Source organism: Molossus molossus, unplaced genomic scaffold (genome assembly GCF_014108415.1).
Source record: "Molossus molossus isolate mMolMol1 unplaced genomic scaffold, mMolMol1.p scaffold_m16_p_1, whole genome shotgun sequence".
Classification (NCBI taxonomy): domain Eukaryota; kingdom Metazoa; phylum Chordata; class Mammalia; order Chiroptera; family Molossidae; genus Molossus; species Molossus molossus.
The window spans coordinates 181,873,302-181,896,948 of record NW_023425344.1 but is presented as its reverse complement, the minus strand read 5'-3'; the positions used below and the strand labels follow the sequence as shown (position 1 = coordinate 181,896,948).

The window sequence follows — 23,647 nt, the reverse complement described above, 5'->3', positions numbered from 1 at the left end:
TTTAACAGTAAAGATAAGTTTTTTAAAAAAATACAAAAGATGAGTAGATTTCTGCTCTTGTACTAAAAAAATTCATGGCTTAAGAGGAAGACATTGTAAATTGTGTATGTGAGTCTAAGCCTATTTCTTTACTCTGAATCTAGATATCTGCCCCATGCTCAACTCACAGGTTAACTGGCTTTCTTACATTGCACAGATGGGACAGTCTTGTGCTATTTTATCACAGTGCTAGGTGGTTGCTGCATATTCTATTTTGTGTCTTGCTTTCCCTGCCTCTGGTTTATATGACTGTATTACCTGTTACTGTTTTTTGTATAATATATAATAATCATAAAGTACGTAAAATAGATCTTTAAAGGACAATTATAAAGCCAAATGGTCAAGATCAAGAAATAGAAGATTGCCAGCATCTCAGAAGCCTCCTTGTTAACCCCCAAAGAATCCATTCTATGATTTATGTGAAAAATCATGTGCTTACTTTTTTTTATAGACTTACTACCTATGTTTGCATCCCTATTTAACATAGTTTAGTTTTGCTTATTTTTGAACTTTATATAAAAGGACTTATATTGTATATACTTTTGTTTTGCTTGATTTTGTTTGCAGATGTGACTAAGTTAAAGCTCTTGGGATGGGAAGATTGTCTTTGATTATCCAGGTGGGCTCAATGTAATCGCATATAAGAGAAAGGCATATATATTTTTTCAGAGACAAATAAGTTGTGATGATGGAAGGAAGCAGAGGTCAGAGAGATTTGAAGATGCTACACTGCCTCCTTTGAAGATGGAGGATGGGGCTATGAGCCAAAGAATGCAGGTACTTCTAGAAGCTAGAAAAGGCAAGGAAAGGTATTCTTCCCTAGAGCCTCTAGATGGAACATAGTCTTGCTGACACCTTGATTTTTAGCTCCATGGAAACTTGCTTGGACTTCTGATATCCAGAACTGTAAGATTATAAATTTGTGTTGCTTTGTCACTAGATTTATGGTCATTTGTGTGTCAGCAGTAGGAAACTAATATTTTTCCCTGGATATTTGGGTTGTTTTTGAGTTTTTGACATGAATAGTGTGGCTATGAACATTCTTTTTTGTTTGTTTGTTAATCCTTACTCGAGGATATTTTCCCATTGATTTTTAGATAGAATGAAAGGGAGGGGAATAGAGAGAGAGACAGAGAAAGAGAGAAACATCAATGTGAAAGAGACACATTGATTGGTTGCCTCCCTCACAACCCCTACCAGGGCTGGGGACCGAACTTGCAACCCAAGTATGTGTGACCAGGAATCAAACCCATGACCCATTGGTCTAAGGGGTGATGCTGTAACTACTGAGCCACGCAGGCCAGGGAACAGAAACATTTAAAAACATTTATTTTCTGTATTGATTTTAGAGAGGAAGGGAGAGGGAAAGAAAGATAGAAATATTAATGAGAGAGAACATCGATTGGCCGCCTCCTGCATGCCCCCCACTGGGGATTGAGCCCACAATCTGGGCATGTGCCCTGATGGGGAATTGAACCAGCTGCCTCTTGGTGCGTGAGTCAATGCTCAACCACTGAGCCACACAGGCCGGGCAACAGAAACATTTTTATATGAATTTGATAAGTAGTAGTTGTATAGTAGGTTTAAATGCTAGTCCTCCATGCAAACATGATCATTTCATTTCATCAACATTCAAGCAGTACAGGGGACTGTTTTGGACACTATTATGTCTGTAAATGTGACTGTTTTCCCTTCTATTGATTAAGAAGCATGCAAAATGATGAACTATGATTTTTTGAGCACAGTGTGCCAGGCACTGTGATAAATAAACACTTTACAAATATTATATGTTATCACTTAATCCTTAGATAGCCCCTGCTATTATCTCTTTTTTTAATAGATGAGGAATTTGACGCACACAGAGACATCAAGTAATGGGTCCTAGGTTACACAGCCAAGATCTGAATCTAGGTAGTCAGGTCTTAATCTCTATTTTGTGGGGAGTCCCTGGAGTTAGAAAATAGTACACACACTCTGATAGGGAGTTTTCTTCATTAAGTGCAGTTAGGTTTGCTTTATGTTTTTGGAATTCTTAATACAGTATTTTATCTATTTGCCTTTTGTGCTTCTTAGTCTCGTTTTTATTCTCTGTTTATTTCTCATTTTTCTCTCATCTTTTTATTATATTTGTATATGTGCATGTATATGCCTTTCAAATTACATACAGTTTGATGTCTTATTTTCAGCTGGTTAATTAACTTCACCAATTATCTGTTGATTAAAATGCAAAGTTCATAATTTAAAAAGTTTTTTTATGTTTTTATTGATTCTTTTAGAAAGAAAGGAAGGGAGAGATAGAAACATCGATGTGAGAAACATCGATGGGCTGCCTCCTGCACACCCCCTACTGGGATCAAGCCTGAAACTCAGGCATGTGCCCTGACCAGGAATCAAACCAGCATTTCACAGTCCATGGGACAGTGCTCAATTCACTGACCTACACTGGCCAGGCCATAGTTTTTTTTTTTATCTTGGCAGAGAATATAATGATTATGATACGGTCTTCATCTTCACAGAGTTTGTAATCTAGGGTATTGTCAGTGTTTACTTACTGATTTGCCATCTATTTTCTTATCAATCTTTTTCTACCTAGCAAATGTTTCAAATGATTTTTACCACGTTTGTTATTTTACAAATTGAATCTTCATTTAGTATGCTCTGTTCATATTTTGATCTTTGGGTCTGGTTTGCCAACAATTCTAGATTTAGAATCATTGTCTGAATTGGTGCGGCAGCCATTTATATCAATTTTTCAGATATAATTTGTGATGTGGAACCAAAAAGAACCTGTGCTTCAGGTACAGCTTTGAGATACTATTACCCCATACCAACAAAGCCTGGTGTGTTAGTAATCTGTTGTTGCATAACACATTACCCAAAACTTGTGTTTTTAAACAATACCATTTAATAATTTCAGTGTCTGAGGATCAGGATTTGGGATGTGCCTCATCTAGGTAGTCTATTTCAGGGTCAGTCACAGGCTGCAATCAAAGTAGGCTGTAGTCATCACAAGGCTCATCTAGGGAAGGATCCATTTCCAAGCTCACTCCAGTGATTGCTGGATTGATTAATTTTGTTGTGGGTGGTTGGACTGAGTGCCTCGGGTCCCTGCTAGATCTTGGTATCTATTAAAAGTGGAATCCCTGGCCTGTGTGGCTCACTGGTTGAGCATCGACCCATGCATCAGAGGTTGCCAGTTTGATTCCTGGTCAGGGCACATGCCCATGTTGTGGGCATGGTCCCCAGTGGGGGTCAGGCAGGAGGCAGCCAATCGATGTTCTCTCTCATCAAGATTTCTATCTCTCTCTCCCTTTCCCTTCCTCTCTCTCTAAAATCAATAAAGAAAAAAATATTTTAACAACAAAAAAGTGGAATCAATTCTGCTAGCAGAGGCTGCCCTCAGTTCTTTGCCACGTGGCAGCTCGCTTCATCAGAGCAAGCAAGTAGGAAGAGTCAAAGAAAGAGAATGTGAGCACTGTCAGTCTTCTATAATACATCTGGGAAGTGACATCCTATCACTTGCTGTATTGTATTTATTAGAGGCAAGTCACTCAAGAGGAGAGGACCAATAACACAAAATGGGGTTAATGGGGAGCCATTTTAGAAGCAGTCTAGTACAGCTTAGTAGCTTATAGGCTTCTTTTCCCCTAGGGTTCATTTCCTAATTGAAACAGGTGTATTTTTATTTTTTTTTTACCAATGATGGATACCATTTATTTAAAACTCTAAAACATTTGCATATGGAATTAACCCTTGAATAACACAGGTTTGAAAAGAACAGGTGTATTTTTAGATTTACTTGAGTGTTCTGAAGGATTTTACCCGGATACCACTTTGTTCCATAATCTTTCTTTCTTTTTCCCCCATCCCTCTCTCCCTTCCTTTCACTTTCTCTAAAAATCAATGGAAAAGATATCCTCAGGTGAGGATCAGTCAATCAATCAATAAAAAGTTCTGGAGATGGCCCTGGCTGGTTTGGCTCAGCGGTTAGAGCGTCAGCCTGTGGTCCAGAGAGATCCAGGTTCGGTTTCCACTAAGGGCGCATACCTCAGTTGCAGTTTGTCCCTGGCCCTGGTTGGGTCGTGGGGGTGGCAGCCACTCAATGTGTCCCTTTCATGTCGATGTTTCTCTCTTCCTCTCAATCTGAACAAAAAATGGAAAAATGTCCTTGGGTGAGGATAAAAAAAAAAAAAAAAAATATGTTACATGAACACAATGGAATACTATGCAGCTGTAAGCAAGAAAGATCTCTTACCCTTTGAGATGGCATGGAAGGACCTGGAGAATATTATGCTAAGCGAAACAAACCAAGCAGAGAAAGATAAATATCAAATGATCTCATTTATTTGTGGAATATAATGAACTAAACAAACTGCTGAACAAAATTAACCCAGAGACATAGAGGTGGGGTACAGACTGACAAGCCTCAGAGGAGGGGGATTTGGGGGGGAAGAGATAAACCACAGAACTTACATGCATTTATGCATGACCAATGAACATAGACAACAAAGCTGGGGATGGGGCAAGGGGGAAGGGGAGGAGGGTGTCAATGGGGGAAAAATGAGAAACATCTGTAACAAAAACAAATTAATAAAAAATAAGTTAATTAAAATGATAAATCTTATGTATATTTTTAACAAAGTTAAAAAAGTTTAAATTTTAAATATTTTTCAAATATGTTTTTATTGATTTTTTTTTTTAGAGAGAGAGGAAGGGAGAGATAGAAACATTGAAATGAGAAACATCGATTGGCTGTCTCCTGCATGCTCCTTACTAGGGATTGAGCCTGAAACCCAGGCATGTGCCCTGACTGGGAATCGAACCAGGACTTCTCAGTCCATGGGATGATGCTTAATCCACTGAACCACACCAGCCAGGTGAAAAGGTTTAAATTTTAAATAAGACTACTAGGTACCCTTCAGATATACCTACAATACCAGTACTTTTAACTATTTCACTTTATTTAGTTAGTTATTTAATTTTTTTAAGAGAACAAATTCATTTTATTTATTTACTCTTCAATAAGTTTAAATTCTTGAGAGTTACAGCATTACACAGATTCTGTGACCGATGGTCTCAGCAGGAAGGTTGCTTTGGAATGTAGCACAAACCATGCCCCTGTTTTTATGAGCACGTGTTACCTTTTCCTAGATTACTCTGGATTTATGCCACCAGGAGTCACTGTGTTGTTTTTGGTTTGTACACATAAGCATATCTCTTGCCTAGATAAAATTCAGTTTCATCTTGAACATAATGCATCTCCAGTTTTAAGAAGAGCTGTGTGCTCTCTCTGGTTCTGGAGATTCCACGTATAGCCAACAAAAATGGCCTTGGATCACAGCCTTCTGGACATATTTGTTGTTATAGAAGTCCTGTTCCTAGCAGGCCTCCACAGGCTCCAAGATCTATCTCACTTTAAATGACCAGTGGAAACCAAATAACTGATATACATATATGTATAACCAATGGACTCAGACAACAGTGCAGTGAAGGCAAGGGAGCGGGAACGGGGGTGGGGGGGTGGGGGGAGAAACATTGATGTGAGAGAGATATTGATTGGTTACCTTCCGCATGTGCCCCAACAAGGGCCAGGGATCCAACCTGCAACCCAGGTTCGTGCCCTTGATTGGGAATCGAACCGGAGACCCTTTGGTCCATGGACCGACATTCTAACCATTGAGCCACACCGGCCAGGTACATCTCCAGAGGTTTTAATCTTTCCAAAATGTAACTCCATACTCAATAAAACCCTATATCCCTATTATACACTCTTACCTCCTCCTCATAGTCCCTGGAAACCACCAGACAGAAACTGCTTTCTGTCCCTAAGAGTCTGATCTAGGTACCTATTATAAATGGAATCATATGTTTTACCTTTTGTGCCTGGCTTATTTCACTTAGCATAATGTCTTCAAAGTTCATTCAAGTTGTAGCATGCGTAAGAATTTTCTTTTTTAAGATGGAATAATAGCCCTGGCCGGTTTGGCTCAGCGGTTGGAGCGTCCGCCTGCGGTACAGAGAGACCCGGGTTCGGTTCCCGCTAAGGGCACGTACCTCGGTTGCAGTTTGTCCCCGGCCCTAGTTGGTCGTGCGGGTGGCAGCCACTCGATGTGTCCCTTCACATCGATGTTTCTCTCTCTCTTCCTCTCTCTCCCTCCCGCTCTAGCTGAACAAAAAATGGAAAAATATCCTCGGGTGAGGATAAAAAAAAAAAGAAGAAAAAAAAAAAAGATGGAATAATATTCCATTGCATGTACTACATTTTGTTATTCATTCACCTGTCATTTGGGATAGATACTTTTTATGACAATAAAAGCAATATGTACTGAGACAAAAATATAAACATTTAATAAAGAGTTAAATATAGCCCTGGCTGGTGTGGCTCAGTTGGTTGAGCATTGTCCCATGCTCCAAAAGGTTACCAGTTTGATTCCTGGTCAGGGCACATACCCAGGTTGTGGGATCAATCCTGGATGGGATGTGTACAGGAGGCAACCAATGTTTCTCTCTCATATTGATGTTTCTCTCTCTCTCCCTCTCTCTCTCTGAAAAAAAATCAAAAACATATTTTAAAAAATTATTTTAATAGCAAATAGATAAGTTTTTACTTTTTTAAATTTCACTTTTTTATGCATACTGAATTGTAATTGAACAATGTCTCTCTTTAGGAGGTTCTGTGTTGGAAATTCTGGAAACGTAAATTATATTTGGATGAGTGTAAAGTTAATGATGTATTTCCATACAGTACCTAATGCTACCTTAATATGAAGTCACATTTGGCTTGCTTCAAAGCAAAATTAGTTGTAAATTAATCTGTTCTGCCAGGCTACAAAAATGTCGTCAACATTTTGCTGATGCATGTGGATGTTTCAAGATTAAATTACTATTTAGAGAGTAAAGAGAACTAGAGCAGAAGTGGGAATCTCTTTGCTTTTAACCTACCTATATCGTTAATTTTGAAGTGAATTTATTGTAGAAATCATATTCATCTTGATAATCTTTTCAGTGGTATGTTTAGGCCATTTATATTTATTCATTTTTTATTAAAGTTGACATACAACAGCCCTGGTCAGTTTGGCTCAGTGGTTAGAGTGTCGGCCTGCTGTCCAGAGAGACCCGGGTTTGGTTCCCGCTAAGGGCACATACCTTGGTTGCAGTTTGTCTGTAGCCCTGGTTGTGTCATGCGGGTGGCAGCCACTCGATGTGTCCCTTTCACATTGATATTTCTCTCTCTCTTTCTCTCCCTCTCTTCCCCTCCCACTGTATCTGAACAAAAAGTGGAAAAATGTTCTCGGGTAAGGATTAAAAAAAAAAAAGTTGACATACAACATCATATCAGTTTCATCTGTACAATGCAGTGACTCAACATTACAGTGTTATTGATTATATTCCCTATGCTGTACATTACACTTCAGTGATTGATTTATTTTATAACTAGAACTTTGTATCCCTGAATACCCTTCATTTTTTTTCACCGTTTCTCCTGCCACCCTTCTCTCTGGCAACCATCAGTTGTTTTTTGTATCTAGGAGTCCATTTTTGTTTTGTGTTTTTAGATTCCACATATAAAGTCATATGTTATTTGTCTTTCTTGGTTAGATTTATTTCACGTAGTATAACACTCTCTAGGTCCATTCATGTTGCAAATGGCAAGATTTTATTTTTTTATGGTTTAGTAATATTCCATTATATATATTTGAATAATTTAAAAAAATTTTTTTCTTTATTGGTTTTTTAGAGAGAGGAAGGGAGAGGGAGAGAGCGATAGAAACATCGATGAGAGAGAACATCGATTGGCTGCCTCCTGCATGCCCCCCACTGGGGATTGGGCCCACAACCTGGGCATGTGTCCTGACTGGGAATCGAACTGGCGGCCTCTTGGTGTGTGGGTCAATGCTCAACCACTGAGCCACACTGGCCGAACTAATATTTTATTACTATAATAATGGAATGTTATTTTATATAAATAATGGAATATTATTCAGCCATAAAAAGAGTAACACACACACACACACACACACACACACACGCCCTATACATCATCTTCATCTATTCGTCCATCTATTGCTTCCACATCTTGGTTATTGTAGATAATGCTACAGTGAACATAAGGGTACATATATCTTTTTAAAAAAATATTTTTAATTTAATTTTTAGAGAGAGGAAGGGATGAGTTGAGAGAAACATTGATTGGCTGCCTCCTGCACACCCTCCATTGGGGGTCAAGTCTGAAACCCCAAGTGTGTGCCCCAATTGGGAATTGAACCAGCAGCCTTTTGGTACACAGGATGATGCCCAACCAACTGAGCCACACTGGCCAGGGCTGCATATATCTTTTTGAATCAATATTCTTGTTTTCTTTGGATAAATGTCCAAAGGTGGAATTGCTGGGTCATATGGTAGTTCTATTTTTAATTTTTTGAGGAACCTCCCTACTGTTTTCTATAGTGACTGCACCAGTACAGCCCCACTAATAGTGCATATGGTTCCCTTTTCTTGACAACACTTGTTATTTCTTATCTTTTTTATAATAGCTGTTTGGCAGGTGTGAGATAATATTTCTCTGTGGTTTGATTTGCATTGCTCTGAGATTAGTGATGTTAGGCATCTTTTCATGCGTCTGTTGGCCATCTGTATGTCTTGGGAGAAATGTCTATTCGGGTCCTCTGCCCATCAACAGTGTTTTTTTGGTTTTGATGCTGAGTTGTATGAGCTCTTTATGTATTTTGGATATTGATCTTTTGTGGGATATATCACTTGCAAATATCTTCTTCGATACCATAGGTTATCTTTTTGTTTTGTTGATGATTTCTCATTGTGCAAAAAGCTTTTTAGTTTGATGTAGTCCCATTGGTTTATTTTCACTTTTGTAGTTCTTGCCGAGGAGACATTTCCAAAAAAATATTGCTGTGACTAATGTCAGAGAGTTTACTGCCTATATTTGCTTTTAGGAGTTTTATGGTTTCAGGTTTTACATCTAAGTCTTTATTCCATTTTGACTTTATTTTTGTATATAGTATAAGAAGGTGGTCCAGCCTTGGCCGGTTTGGTTCAGCGGTTAGAGCGTCGGCCTGCGGTCCGGAGAGACCCGGGTTCGGTTCCCGCTAGGGGCACGTACTTCGGTTGCAGTTTGTCCCCGGCCCTGGTTGGTCGTGCGGGTGGCAGCCACTCGATGTGTCCCTTTCACATCGATGTTTCTCTCTCTCTCTTCCTCTCTCTCCCTCCCACTCTATCTGTATAAAAAAAAAAAAAAAAAGGAAAAATGTCCTCGGGTGAGGATTAAAAAAAAAGAAGGTGGTCCAGCTCTTTTTTTGTACATGTATCTGTCCAATTTCCCTGACACTATTTACTTTTTTCTTTTTCTTTTTTTTTTTTATCCTCACCTGAGGACATTTTTGCATTTATCTTCAGATAGAGCAGGAGGGAGAGAGGGAGGAAGAGAGAGAGAAACACTGATGTGTCTCGGCTGGCCACCACCCGCACGACCTCAACCAGGGCTGGGCATGAACCGCAACTGAGGTACATGCCCTTAGTGGGAACTGAACTCAGTACTCTCACGTCTGCAGGCCAATGCTCCAACCACTGAGCCAAACCGGCTAGGGTCCAACACTGTTTATTGAAGAGACTATCTTTCCTCATTGTCTGTTCCTGCTTCCTTTGTCATAGAGTAATTTGCCATATAACTGTGGGTTAATTTCTGGAATTTATATTTAGTTCTATTGATCTATGTGTCTATTTTTGTGCCAGTACTATACTGTTTTGATTACTATAGCTTTGTACTATAGTTTGAAATCAGGGAGCATGATACCTCCAACTTTGTTCTTTTTTCTCAAGATTGCTTTGGCTATTTGGGGTCTTTTGTGTTTTTATATAAATTTTAGGGTTATTTATTCTAGTACTGAGAAAAATACCATTGGTACTTTGATAGGATTGCATTTAATCTACAGATTGATTTAGGTAGAATGGACATTTTAACTATGTTAATTACCCCAATCCATGAGCACACTGTATTTATTTGTGTCTTCAGTTTTTTTCATCAATATCTTATAGTGTCCAGAGTACAGGTCTTTCTCCTTGGTTAAATTTAATCCTAGGTATTTTTTTTTAAAGCAGTTTTTAAATGGGATTGTTTTCTTTCTTTTTTTTTTTTTAGTACTTACCATGAATTTTATTTAAATAACCCATTTTATTGTTTCAGCATTATCAAGTGGAATGGTTACATTTTCAGTTATTTACAGTGAAATTGGTGTGTCCATCACATACTAAAAATAAATTTTAAATTATATATCTTCTTTATAAATTGCCTATGTTCTTTAATGAATATATTAAATTTTTAAAAATAATTTATTTTATTTTTGTGACAGATGTTTCTCTTTTGTTACTCCATTGACACCCTCCTCCCCATCCTCCCACCCCATCCCCAGCTTTGTTGTCCATGTCCATTGGTTATGCGTACATACATTAAAAGTTCTGTGGTTTATCTCTTCCCTCCCCCACCGCCCCCTCTTCTGAGGGTTGTCAATCTGTACCCTACTTCCACGTCTCTGGGTCTACCCTATTCCTCAGACTGTTATGATCATTATATTTCACAAATAAGTGAGATCATGTGTTATTTGTCTTTTTCTGCTTGGCTTTTTTTGCTTAGGATAATACTTTCCAGGTCCCTCCATGTTGTCTCAAAGGATAAGAGATCCTTCTTTCTTACAGCTGCATAGTACTCCATTGTGTATATGGACCACAGCTTTTTTATCCATTCATCTACTGATGGACACTTGGGCTGTTTCCAGATCTTAGCTATTGTAAATAGTGCTGCTGTGAACATGGGGGTACATATATTCTTTCTGATTGGTGTTTCAGGCTTCTTAGGGTATAGTCCTAGAAGTGGGATCACTGGGTCAAATGGCAATTCAATTTTTAATTTTTTGATGTAGCAACATATTGTTTTCTATAGTGGCTGCACCAGTCTGCATTCCCACCAGCAGTATACTAGAGTCCCCTTTTCTCCACACCGTCACCAACATTTGTTTGATGATTTGTTGATGTAGTCCCATTTGTTCATTTTTTCCTTTGTTTCTATTGCCTTAGGTGATATATCAGTGAAAATTCTGTTGCGTATGATGTCCGAAATTTTGTTGCCTACATTTTCTTCTAGGTTTTTTATGGATTCATGGGTCACATTTAAGTCTTTTATTCATTTTGAGTTTATTTTTGTGTATAGTGTAAGTTAATGGTCTAGTTTCATTTTTTTGCATGTAGCTGTCCAATTTTCCCAACACCATTTACTAAAGAGGCTGTCTTTACCCAAAGCAATCTATAGATTCAATGCAATCCCCATCGACGACATATTTCACAGAACTAGAACAAATACTTCAAAAGTTCATACGGAACCAAAGAAGACCCCAAATAGCCACAGCAATCTTGAAAAAGAAACACAAAGTAGGTGGGATTAAAATACCAGATATCGCCCTGGCTGGTTTGGCTCAGCGGTTAGAGCGTCGCCTGCGGTCCGGAGAGACCCGCGTTTGGTTCCCGCTAAGGGCACGTACCTCGGTTGCAGTTTGTCCCCGGCCCTGGTTGGTCGTGCCGGTGGCAGCCACTCGATGTGTTCCTTTCACATCGATGTTTCCGTGTCTCTCTCTTCCTCTCTCTCCCTCCCACTCTGTCTGTACAAAAAATGGAAAAATGTCCTCGGATGAGGATTAAAAAATAAATAAATAAATAAATAAATAAATAAATAAAATACCAGATATCAGGTTATACTACAAAGCTACTGTAATCAAAACAGCCTGGTACTGGCACAAGAACAGATATATAGACCAGTGGAACAGAACAGAGAACCCAGAAATGGACCCAAGACATTATGCTCAATTAATATTTGACAAAGGAGGCAAGAGCATACAATGGAGGAAAAAAAGCCTCTTTAATAAATGGTTGTTGGGAAAACAATGGGATTGTTTTCTTAATATCTCTTTCTGATAGTTTATTGGTAGTGTATAGAAACACTACAAATTTCTATATATTACTTTTGTATCTTAGAGTTTCACTGAATTTATTAGTTCTAATAATTTTTTGGTGCAATCTTTAGGGTTTTCTATATAGAGTATCTTACCATCTGTCAATAGTAACAGTTTTCCTTCTTTCTCTCTAATTTGGATACTTTTCCTTTTTTTTTTTGTCTGATTGCTATTGCCAGGACTTTCAATACTATGTTAAATGAAAGTATTGAGAGTTGGCCTCCTTGTCTTGTTTCTCATCTTAGGAGAAAAACTTTCCATTTTTTACTGTTGTGTTGTTAGTTGTGGATTTGTCATATATGGCCTTTATTATGATGAGATATGTTTTCTCTATACCCACTTTGTTGAGAGTTTTATTCATAAATGGATGTTGAATTTTGTCAAATGCTTTTTCTGCATCTATTGCGAAGATCATGTTTTTTGCTCATATGGTTTTTATCCTTCAGTTTGTGTATGTGGTGTGTTATATTGACATGAAGATATTGATTCATCATTGCATTTTTGGAAATAATCTCACTTGATCATGGGGTATGATTCTTTTCATGTATTGTTGTTGAATTTGGTTTGCCAGTATTTTGTTAAAAATTTTTTTTTATGTTTATGTTCATCAGGGATATTGATCTGTAATTTTCTTTGTTTGGTTTTGGTATCAGGGTAATGAAGGTCTCATAGGATGAGTTTGGAAGCATTCCTTCCCCTTCAATTTTTGAATAGTTTGAGAATGATATGTATTACTTTTTCTTTCTTTATTTTTACTTGTTTATCTTCACTTGAGAACATTTTTGCATTTATCTTCAAATAGAGCGGAAGGGAGAGGGGGAGGAAGAAAGAGAGAGAAACATCGATGTGAGAGAGACACATTAACTGGTTGCCACCCACATGACCCCAACCGGGGCCATGGACAAACTGCCACCGAGGTATATGCCCTTAGCGGGAACTGAACCCAGACCTCTCTGGTCTGTGGGCCAACACTTTAACTGCTGAGCCAAACTGGCCAGGGCTTCATTTCTCTTTAAATGTTTGATAGAATTAACCTGTGAAGCCCCCGTCTGGACTTTTGTTTGTTGGGAGTTTTTTTTATTACTGATTTGATTTTGTTTTTAGTAATTGGTTTGTTCAGATTTTCTGTTCGTTCCTGATTCAGTGTTGGAGATTGTGTGTTCCTAGGAATTAATCCATTTCTAATAGGTCGTTTAGTTTGTTGGTGTGGAACTGTTCATAGTATTCTTTTATGATCCTTTGTATTTCTCTGGTGTTAGTTGTAGCTTCTCGTTCATTTGTGATTTATTTGGGCTCTCTTTTTCTTTCTTTTCTTTTTTTGTTAATCCTCACCCAAGTATAGTTTTTCCATAGATTTTTAGAGAAAGTGGAAGGGATGAAGGGAGGAGGGAGAGAGAAAAACATGGATGTGAGAGACCCACATTGATTGGTTGCCTCCTGCACAACCTAACCAGGGCCAGGGATGAACCACAACTGAGGTATGTGCCCTTGACTGGAATCAAACCCACGACTTATTGGTCCTCGGGCTGACGCTCTAACCGCTGAGCAAAACAGGCCAGGGCTGGGCTTTTTATTTTCCTTTCCCAGTTCCTTTAGGTGTAAGGTTAGATTGTTTATTCGAGATGTTTTTATTTCTTGAGGTGGGCTTGTATTGCTATGAACTTCCCTCTTCAAACTAGCTACTTTTGCCCTGGCCGGTTTGGCTCAGCGGTTAGAGCATCAGCCTGAGAGCCCTGGGTTCAGTTCCTGCTAAGGGAACATGTACCTGTGTTGCAGTTTGTCCCTGGCCTTGGTTGGGGTTGTGTGGGAGGCGGCCATTTGATGTGTCTCTTTCACGTCGATGTTTCTTTCTCTCTCTGTCTCTCTCTTCCTCTCACTCTATCTGAACAAAAAATGGAAAAATGTCCTCGGGTGAGGATAAAAAAACCCAAATACTAGTTACTTTTGCTATGTCTCATAGATTTTGAACCTTTGTGTTTCCATTTTCATTTGTCTCAAGGTATTTTTAAAATTTATTTTTTTTATCTCTTTCATAACCCATTGACGGTTAGTAGTGTGTTTAACCTTCACATGTCCCTGTTTTTTCCAGTTTTCTTCCTATAATTGATTTTTAGTTTTATACTATTTTGATCAGAAATGATGCTTGATATAATTTCAGTCTTCTTAAATTTATTGAGACTTGTTATGTGGCCTAACGTGATCTATTCTGGGTAATGTTTGATGTGCACTTGAAAAGAAGGTGTATTCTGCTGATTTTTATATGGAATGTTCGTAAATATCTATTAAATCCAACTGGTCTAATATGTTGTTTAAGGCCAATGTTTCCTTATTGATTATATGTCTGGATGACCTCTATCCATTGATATAAGTGAGGTGTTAAAGTCTCCTATTATTATTGTATTATTGTCAATCTTTCCACTTATGTCTTAATATTTGCTTTATGTATTTAGGTGCTTCTTTGTTGGGTGCATAGATGTGTACAAGTGTTATATTCTTTTATTGGAATGATTCCTTTATCATTTTGTGATGTCTTTCTTTGTCTCTCGTTACAATCCTGGTTTTACAGTCTATTTTGTCTGATAAAAGTATTGCCCCCTATCCCTCTTATCCTATTTGCATAAAATATCTTTTTCCACCCCTTTACTTTTAGTCTTTGTCTTTAGATCTGAAACAGGTCTCTGTAAGCAACATATATGTATGGCTCTTCTTTTTTATTATTATACATTCCATCACCCTTTGTCTTTCGATTGAGGCATTTAGTCAATTTACATTTAAAGTAATTATTGATAGCTATGTACTTATTGTCATTTTCTTAATTATTTTTTGGAAGTTTCTAAAGTTATTCTCTGTTCCTTTCTTCTCTTGCTCTATTTTCTTGAGCTCTGATCCACTTCCTTTAATGTTGTGTTTGGATTACTTTCTCTTTATTTTTTTGTATATCTATTTTAGGTTTTTGGTTTATGATTACCATGAGATTTATATATAACAACTTATGTTTATAGCAGTCAATTTTTTTTTCTCAATCCTTACCCGAGGACATTTTTCTATTTATCTTCAGATAGAGTAGTAGGAAGGAGGGAGAGAGAGAGAGAGAGAAACATTGACTGGTTGCCTTCCACACGACCCTGACTAAGGCTGGGGTCGAACTGCAACTAAGGTATGTGCCCTTGACTGGAATCGAACCCACGACTCATTGTCCGTGGGCCGATGCTCTAACTACTGAGCCAAACTGGCCAGGGCTATAGCAGTCTATTTTATGTTGATGGTTGCTTAAGTTTGAGCCCAGTCTAAGAGTACTACATATTAACTCATCATCCTCTCCCACATTTTGTTTTTGACATCATTTAAAAAATTTTAATTTAATTTTTTCCCATCACCATTTATTCCCCATGTTCTTTTCCACCTCCACCCATCCTCTCCCCCCCTGCAATCACCACAGTGTTGTCCAGGTGCATGAGTTCTTTCTCTTTTTTTTCCTTATTTGCTCAATCCTTCCATGCCCCTTGCCTCCCACTACCCCTCAAGAGATGTCAGCCTGCTGTCTATGAGTCTGTCTTTATTTTGCTTGTTAATTCAGTTTGTTCATTATATTCCACATATGAGTGAAATCATATTGTACTTGTCTTTCTCTGACTGGCTTATTTCATTTAGCATAATGTTCTCCAGCTCTATCCATGTTGTTGCAAAGGGTAAAATTTTCTTCTTTTTTGTGGCCAAGAGGTATTCTATTGTGTAAATGTATCGTAGCTGTTTTGTCCACTCATCTTCTGATGGTCATGGGCTGCTTCTAAATCTTGGCTGTTTTAAGTAGTGTTGCAGTAAACATAGGGGTGCATATATCCTTTTGAATTAGTGTTTCGTGTTTCTTCAGATAAATTCCCAGAAATGGAATCGCTGGGTCATAAGGCAGTTCCATTTTTTTTCTTTTATCCTCACCCAAAGACATTTTTCCATTTTTTGTTCAGATAGGAGGGAGAGAGAGGAAGAGAGAGAGAGAAACATCAGTGTGAAAGGGACACTTCGAATGGCTGCCACAACCCAACCAGGGCTGAGGACAAACTGCAACCGTGGTACATGCCCTTAGTGGGAACCAAACTCAGGTTTCTCTGAACCACAGGCTGATGCTCTAACCACTGTGCCAAACCGGCCAGGGCCCATTTTTAATTGTTTGAGGAAACTCCATACTGCTTTCCATAGTAGCTGCACAATCTGCATTCCCACCAACAGTGCATGAGGGTTCCCTTTTTCCTGCATCCTCACCAACACTTGTTTGTTGATTTATTGATGATAGCCATTCTGACAGATGTGAGGTGATATCATTTTGGTTTTAATTTGCATTTCTATGATGATTAGTGACTTTGAGCATCTTTTCATATGTCTATTGTGGCCAATATGTATGTCTTCTTTGGAGAAGTGTCTCTTGTGTGTGTATCCCTTTTAATTATTGAAGATAAAAATGATTTTACTACTTTTGTCTCTTAACCTTTATACTAATTTTATAAGTGTGTGAGCCACTACTTTTATTAAATGTTTGCCTTTACCAGTTTTTCTATTCAATATTTGCTTAATTTTAGTTTTGTAGACTATAAATAAATAAAGTGATTGCAGATATATTTGGATTTAGGTCAAACATTTATTATTATTATTATTTCTTTTTTTATAAACTCATCTTTATTGTTGAATGTATTACAGATGTCTTCCCTTTTTTCCCCTATGACCCCCTACTCCCCAAACACGCTCCCCTCCAGCCTTCCTCACACTATTGTCGGTGTTCATTGTTTCACTGTTTATGCATATATACATAGAAGTTCTTTTTATCTCATCTTTCCCTCCCTCCCCCCTTTTCTTTGAGGTTCATCAGTCTAACAACCAATTTGTACTTCTTTTTTTGTTTTCTGTTTTCATTTATCTTTAGATAGAGCAGGGGGGAGAGAGAGAGAGAGAGAAACATTGATGTGAGAGAGACACATCGACTGGTTGCCACCCACATGACCCCAACTGAGGCCTGGGACAATCTGCAACCGAGGTATGTGCTCCTGGCGGGAACCGAACCCAGGCCGCTCTGGTCCATGGGCCAACACTCTAACCGCTGAACCAAACTGGCCAGGGCACCAATTTGTACTTCTTAATTTTTTTTTATCCTCACCCGAGGACATTTTTCCTTTTATTATTATTATTTTTTGTTCAGATAGAGTGGGAGGGAGAAAGAGAAACATTGATGTGAAAGGGACATATTGAGTGGCTGCCACCCACACGACCAACCAGAGCTTGGGACAAACTGCAACCGAGGTACGCGTCCTTAATGGGAACTGAACACGGGTCTCTCTGGACTGTAGGCCGATGCTCTAACTGCTGAGCCAAACTGGCCAGGGCCAATTTGTACTTCTTAATTCCTTCATCTTTTTCACCCATCCTCCCAACCCCCGCCCATCTGGCAAGCAACAAAAAGTTCTCAGTGTCTGTGAGTCTGTTTCTATTCTCCTTGCTCATTTTGTTTGTAGATTCAGTTGTTGATAGCTATGTATTAATTGCCATTTCATTGTTCATATTTTTGTTCTTCTCCTTCAAGACGACCCTTCAACATTTCATATAATATTGGTTTGGTGGTGATGAACTGCTTTAGCTTTTTCTTGTCTGGGAAACTCTTGATAAGTTCATCGATTCTAAATGATAACTTTGCAGGATAGAGTAGTCTTGGTTGTAGGTCGTTGATTTTCATCACCTTGAATATCTCTTGCTACTCCTTTCTGGCCTGCAAAGTTTCTTTTGAGAAATCGGCTGACAGTCTTATGGGAGTTCCTCTGTAGGTAACGAACTGCTTCTCTCTTGCTGCTTTTAAGATTCTCTCTTTGTATTTAACCTTTGGTATGTTGATGATGATGTGTCTTTGTGTGGTCCTCTTTGGGTTCATCTTGTTTGGGACTCTGCTTCCTGGACTTGTATGTCTGTTTTCTTCACCAAATTAGGGAAGTTTTCTGTCATTATTGTTTCAAATAGGTTTTCAATTTTTTGTTCTTTCTCTTCTCCTTCTGGAACCCCTATGATGCTAATGTTGGCACACTGGAAGTTGTCCCAGAGGCTCCTTACATTGTCCTCATTTCTTTTTATTCTTTTTTCTTTTTGCTGTTCTGATTGAATGTTTTTTTGCTTCCTTATATTCCAAATCGATGGTTTGCTTTTTGGCTTTACCTACTCTACTATTGATTCCCTGTAAATTATTCTTGATTTCATCCTTCATTTCTGACTGGTCCTCTTTGATGTTGTTGATGTACTCACTAAGTTCCTTGGAGGTCTCCTTAAGTTTCTTGAAGGTCTCACTAAGTTCCTTGAATGTCTCACCAAGTTCCCTGAGCAACCTTATAACCAGTGTTTTGAACCCTACATCTGATTGATTGCTTATCTCCATTTTGTTTAATTCTTTTCCTGGAGTTTTGTTCTTTTCTTTCATTTGGGACATGTTTCTTTGTCTCCTCATTTTGGCTGCTTCTCTGTGATTGTTTCCATGTATTAGGTAGAGTTGTTGTGTCTCCTAGGTTTCGTAGGTTGGCCTATTGTAGTAGGTGTCCTGTAGGATCCAGTGGCATAGCCTCCCTGATTACTCCAGCTGGGCCCTCAAGGTGCACCTCTCATGTAGACTGTACACCCTTCTGTTGTAATTGAGTCTTGACTGCTGTTGGCACATCACTGGGAGGGTTTTATTCAGGCTGATCAGAACTGGCTGTGCCCACTGACCACTGTCCTCTGACTACCTTGGAGGATCAGCTGTGTGGGGGCCCACCACACAGAGCAAGATTTACTTCAGTAGGGCTCTGGTACCCACTGAGTCCACTCATCGAATGTGTCACTTGTGGAGGTGTTGTGTGGTGGTGTTTTGATGTTGTCTGAAGCTGTCCAATGGGTGTGCTGGCTCTGGGGCAAGGTCAGCCACTGGCTGTGTTCTATCTGGGGCCACCCGGCATAAGCTGCAATGTGATCTGCTGATGGCTGCTTCTTGTGCTGGGCTTGGAGGTGCCCAGGAAAAACCAAGTTGTGAACCAAGGCTGGCTTCTTCTAGTGTCAGGCTTGGGGCCACTTAGTGAGAAGTATGGGGCTCACTGAGACCAGATGCTGCTTGTTGGAGAGATTTTAGGAAACTCTGAAACAAGATCCAAGACAGGTCAATCCTATGGTAAAGCCTTTGGAAACAGCTTGGGTGGGCCCAAAAGTTGGATGGGCAGGGCCTCAGGGAATCATCAGGGCAGGGCAAACAGTGTGAGCCAGGTTGCTGGAGTCCCAGGTATGGCACCTGTCTGCTGCCCCAGGGAAGGGCTCACCAAAGGAACATCAGCCTCCACAGCATGTCTGTCCAGGAGAAAGCCACCTTTCCAGCCCTTGTCCTGAGGCCAAACAACTCAGTTCTTCCCTCTATGTCTCTGGTGCCCCTCAACCTGTCTCCCCTCCAAGCTTAGTGGGAGCAAGCCAGAGTAAGTCCATGCGCGCATCCTTTAAGAGGAGCTGCCTGGGGCTCCAGGAGCCGCAACCTCCCTCAGCCTCAGTTCTTGCTGGTTTTTATAGCCGGAAATGATGGGACTTGTCTTCCTAGCACAGGAACCCTGAGCTGGGCGCCTGGTGTGGGATGGGGGCCCCTCAGTCCTCAGGGAGGACCTTCCCAGGCAAGGTGTCCTCCTGATTTTTATCCGCCACACATGGGTGTGGGACCAACACGTCTGAGCCTCTGCCCCTCTTACCAGTCTTGATGTGGCTGCTTCTTTAATTTCTTAGTTGTAGGACTTTCATTCAGCTCAGTTTCAAGGGTTCTGAATGATAGTTGTGTTCTAGTTTAATTATAATTTTGATGTGGTTGTGGGAGGAGGCAAGTACCATGTTTACCTATGCTGCCATCTTGACCAGAAGTCTTGGGTCAAACATTTATTATTTGCTTTATATTATGTCCTCTTTTCATTCTTCTATTTCTCCTTTCCTACCTTCTTTTGGATTATCTTAACATGTTTTGGTGTTCTACTTTGTGTTCTATTTTATTTCATCTGCTTTTCCTTTTCATCATGTCTTATTGTATAGTTTTTTAAAGCAGTTGCTCTAGGGTTTACAGTATACTTACCTAATTTTTCATAGTTTACTAGAATTATTATATTACCACTCCAGGAGAAATGCAGAAACGCAGTCACTATCATATAGGTTTCTTTAACATTCCACCTTTTTGTTGTAGTAGTCTTATGAATTATATCTGTGTACGTTGAAAGTCCTTTCAGACAGTGTTATATATTTTGCACTTCACTGTCAAGCATATTTTAGAGAATATAAGAGGAAATTAGTCTGTTATATTTACCTAGATTTTTGTTGCTCTTTCTTCATTCCTGTTATTGTAAGTTTCCCTTTGTTCCTTTTTTCAGAACACATTTCTTTGTTAATTCTTTCCCAGACGTACTGCTGATAATACAATATCTTTATTTTTAAAAATCTGAGACTATCCTTCAGGGATTTTCCATGGATACAGAATTCTGGGTTGACAGTGCTTATCAGTACTTAAAATTTTTTTGTTCTATTTTTTTCTAGTTGTTGCCTTAGGTTGATATATATCTTGTTTCTTGTGTAGTATAAGCTCTTTTATTTTTTATGCCATTTACTTGTTGGAGAGACTGGGGCTTATTGTTCTTTAGGATATCCAGCATTATGGATTTAGTTCATTGTATCCTTGTGTTGACATTTAACATGTGCTGCTAGTCCTCTTATTTTTATAACCTGATAATTAAATCTAGAAATTTGAGTAGATTTTTTTTTTCTTCTTCCTTTTGGCAGGAGACTTCATAAGTGACACTGAGAAAATTTTGTTGCCCTATATCAGGAAAATTTTGTTGCATCATATCTATTGTCCTACTTTTTAATGATGTTAAGATTGATCAATGGGTTCAACTTGATCCTTCTCTACTAAGGTTCCCCATCCACCTTTTTAACCTTATGATTTTAGCAGTCATTGATGGTTGTTGCCTAGATTCATTATTTAACTAGGGATTAGATTTTTTTTTTAATAAAAAAAGAATCCTCACCCAAGGATAATGTTTATTGATTTGAAAGAGAGAAGGAAGAAAGAGAAACATCGACGTGAGTGAGAAACATCGATTGGTTGCCTCCGGTTTGCGCCCTAACAGGGGATTGAACCCAAATCCTGGGTATATTCCCTGACTGGGAATTGAACTGCCACTTTTTGTTGTATGGGTCAACGCTCCATCCAACTTAGCCACACTAGCCAGGGCTGGGATTCTTAATGCGAGGTGATTATGAATTTACGGGTGTTTATGTTTTTGATGTTTTTCAATCATTGCATTCACAATTCTTGTATATGTTCAGGTTGTATCATCCTTGGCAAATGCCTTTCAGTTGTCCTTGATTTCCTTTTAATTTGCTTGTAGTAGTTTGTTAACATTTTGCTTTCTCAATTGACAAGATATCTTATATTTAGTTTGTGTACAGTTTCCTGTGCCAGACCTGGAATAAGAGCAGGTCAATCTTCATGCAAAATTTTCTACCATAATTTCTTTTTGTTGTTGTTGTTGTTAATCCTCACTTGAGAATATATTTCCATTGATTTTTATAAAAACTGGAAGGGAGGAAAAGAGGTAGAGAGAGAGAGAGAGAAAAACACATCAATTGGTTGCCTTCTGCATGACCCTGACCAGGACCCGGGATCAAACCTGCAACTCAGGTTTCTGCTGTTCACTGGGAATAGAGTTCTCAACCCTGCAGTTCTCAGGTAGGTGCTCTAACTGCTGAGAGAAACCGGCCAGGGCTACCATAATTTCTTGATTGTTTGATACTTGCTGTGTAGTTGATTCCTAGGGGCATTTCCTGGGAACAATATTTTTTAGTTCTGTGTGTGCATAATTGCTTATGTCATTTAGCCTTGAAGGTTAGTTTGGCAGGATAGAACATCCTTGGCTTACAGTTTATTTCCTTGGGTATTTAAATATATAATTCTGTTGTCTACTAATATAAGCTGTGTGTGCCAGTGTCTTGTCATCATAGTCTGATTTTCTTTCCATTATAAGTAATTTGTACTTTCTGCATGATGCCCAGTGAATTTTTCCCCCTTTTAAAACAAGTAGTTTTATTAGGCTATGTCTTGATGTTGAGCTTCTGAGTTGTTCTCTTAGGTATGTGATATACCATTTCAACATGCAAATTTAGCCTTTTTTTATTTCTAGAAAATTTTCTTATATTATTTGTTCTAATTTATAGATTTGATTTTCTTTTTGGGGTCCTTCTATAATATGTATTTCATATTTACTTTGCCTTTTATTTATCACTTTTAATTTTTAAATTTCTTAAAAAAAGGTTTTTTCATTTTTCTCCCTTACTTTATGGAGTCTTTTGTCATGTCTCTGCTAGCTGAGTCTTCATTTCTTCTTTTTTTCAGTTTTGAACCTTTTCTGAATTCGCTCAGGTTTCCTTTTATGTCTTCCTGTTGCCTAGCTCTCTCATTTAATTTTCTTTTTTTTTTTTAAGGTGTTATATATTTATTTTTCAAAATATGTTTTTATTGATTTTGAGAGAGAAACATCGATTGGCTGCCTACTGCACCCTCCTCCCGCCCCGCCCCACTGGGGATTGAGCCAACAACCCAGGCATGTGCCCTCACCAGGATTCGAACTGGGAACTCTCAGTCCACTGAACCACATTGGCTGAGCTAGGTATTATTATTATTATTTTTTAAATTTTATTTATTTATTTATTTTTTGTTACATATGTTTCTCCTTTTTTACCCATCCACCCAGCCCTGTCCCTGGCTTTGTTGTCCATGCCCATTGGTTATGCATACATGCATATAAGTTCTTTGGTTTCTCTCTTCCCACCCCCCCAACCCCTCTTCTGAGGGATGTCAGTCTGTGCCCTACTTCTATGTTTCTGGGTCTACTGTATTCCTCAGACTGTTACGTTCATTATATTCCTTATATAAGTGAGATCATGTGGTATTTGTCTTTTTCTGCATGGCTTATTTTACTTACGATAATACTTTCCAGGTCCCTCCATTTAGTCTCAAAGGATAAGAGATCTTTCTTTCTTACAGCTGCATAGTACTCCATTGTGTATATGTACCACTAATTTTTTATCCATTCTTCTACTTATGGACACTTGGGCTGTTTCCAGATCTTAGCTATTGTAAATAGTGCTGCTATGAACATGGGGGTACATATATTCTTCCTGATTGGTGTTTCAGAATTCTTACGGTATATTCCTAGAAGCGGGATCACTGGGTCAAATGGAAGTTCAATTTTTGATTTTTTGAGGTAACACCATATTGTTTTCCATAGTGGCTGCACCAGTCTGCATTCCCACCAGCAGTATACTAGAGTCCCCTTTTCTCCACACCCTTGCCCACACTTGTTGTTTAATGATTTGTTGATGGCGGCCATTTTGACAGGTGTGAGGTGATACCTCATTGTTGTTTTAATTTGCATCTCTCTGATAATTAGTGATGTTGAACATTTCTTCATATGTCTCTTGGCCATTTGTATGTCCTGTTTGGAGAGGTGTCTATTCAGTTCCTCTGCCCATTTTTTAATTGGGTTCTTTGTCTTCCTTTTGTGGAGTTGTATGAG

General features: G+C 38.7%; 1 protein-coding gene across 3 annotated transcripts in view; it reads left to right on the top strand.

Moving 5' to 3' along the window:
* Positions 1-23,647, top strand: part of TTBK2 (tau tubulin kinase 2) — a 170,361-nt gene that overhangs the window by 5,497 nt on the left and 141,217 nt on the right. Inside the window, exon 2 of one of the 3 annotated variants that reach the window (XM_036261809.1) lies at positions 709-816. The exons of 1 other annotated variant lie outside the window; for it this stretch is intronic. The gene's annotated coding sequence lies outside the window, so the exon portion shown is untranslated. Of the gene's footprint in view, positions 1-605; positions 659-708; positions 817-23,647 lie in introns of those variants that run through there. One more of the 3 variants, XM_036261819.1, reaches the window with a different exon arrangement.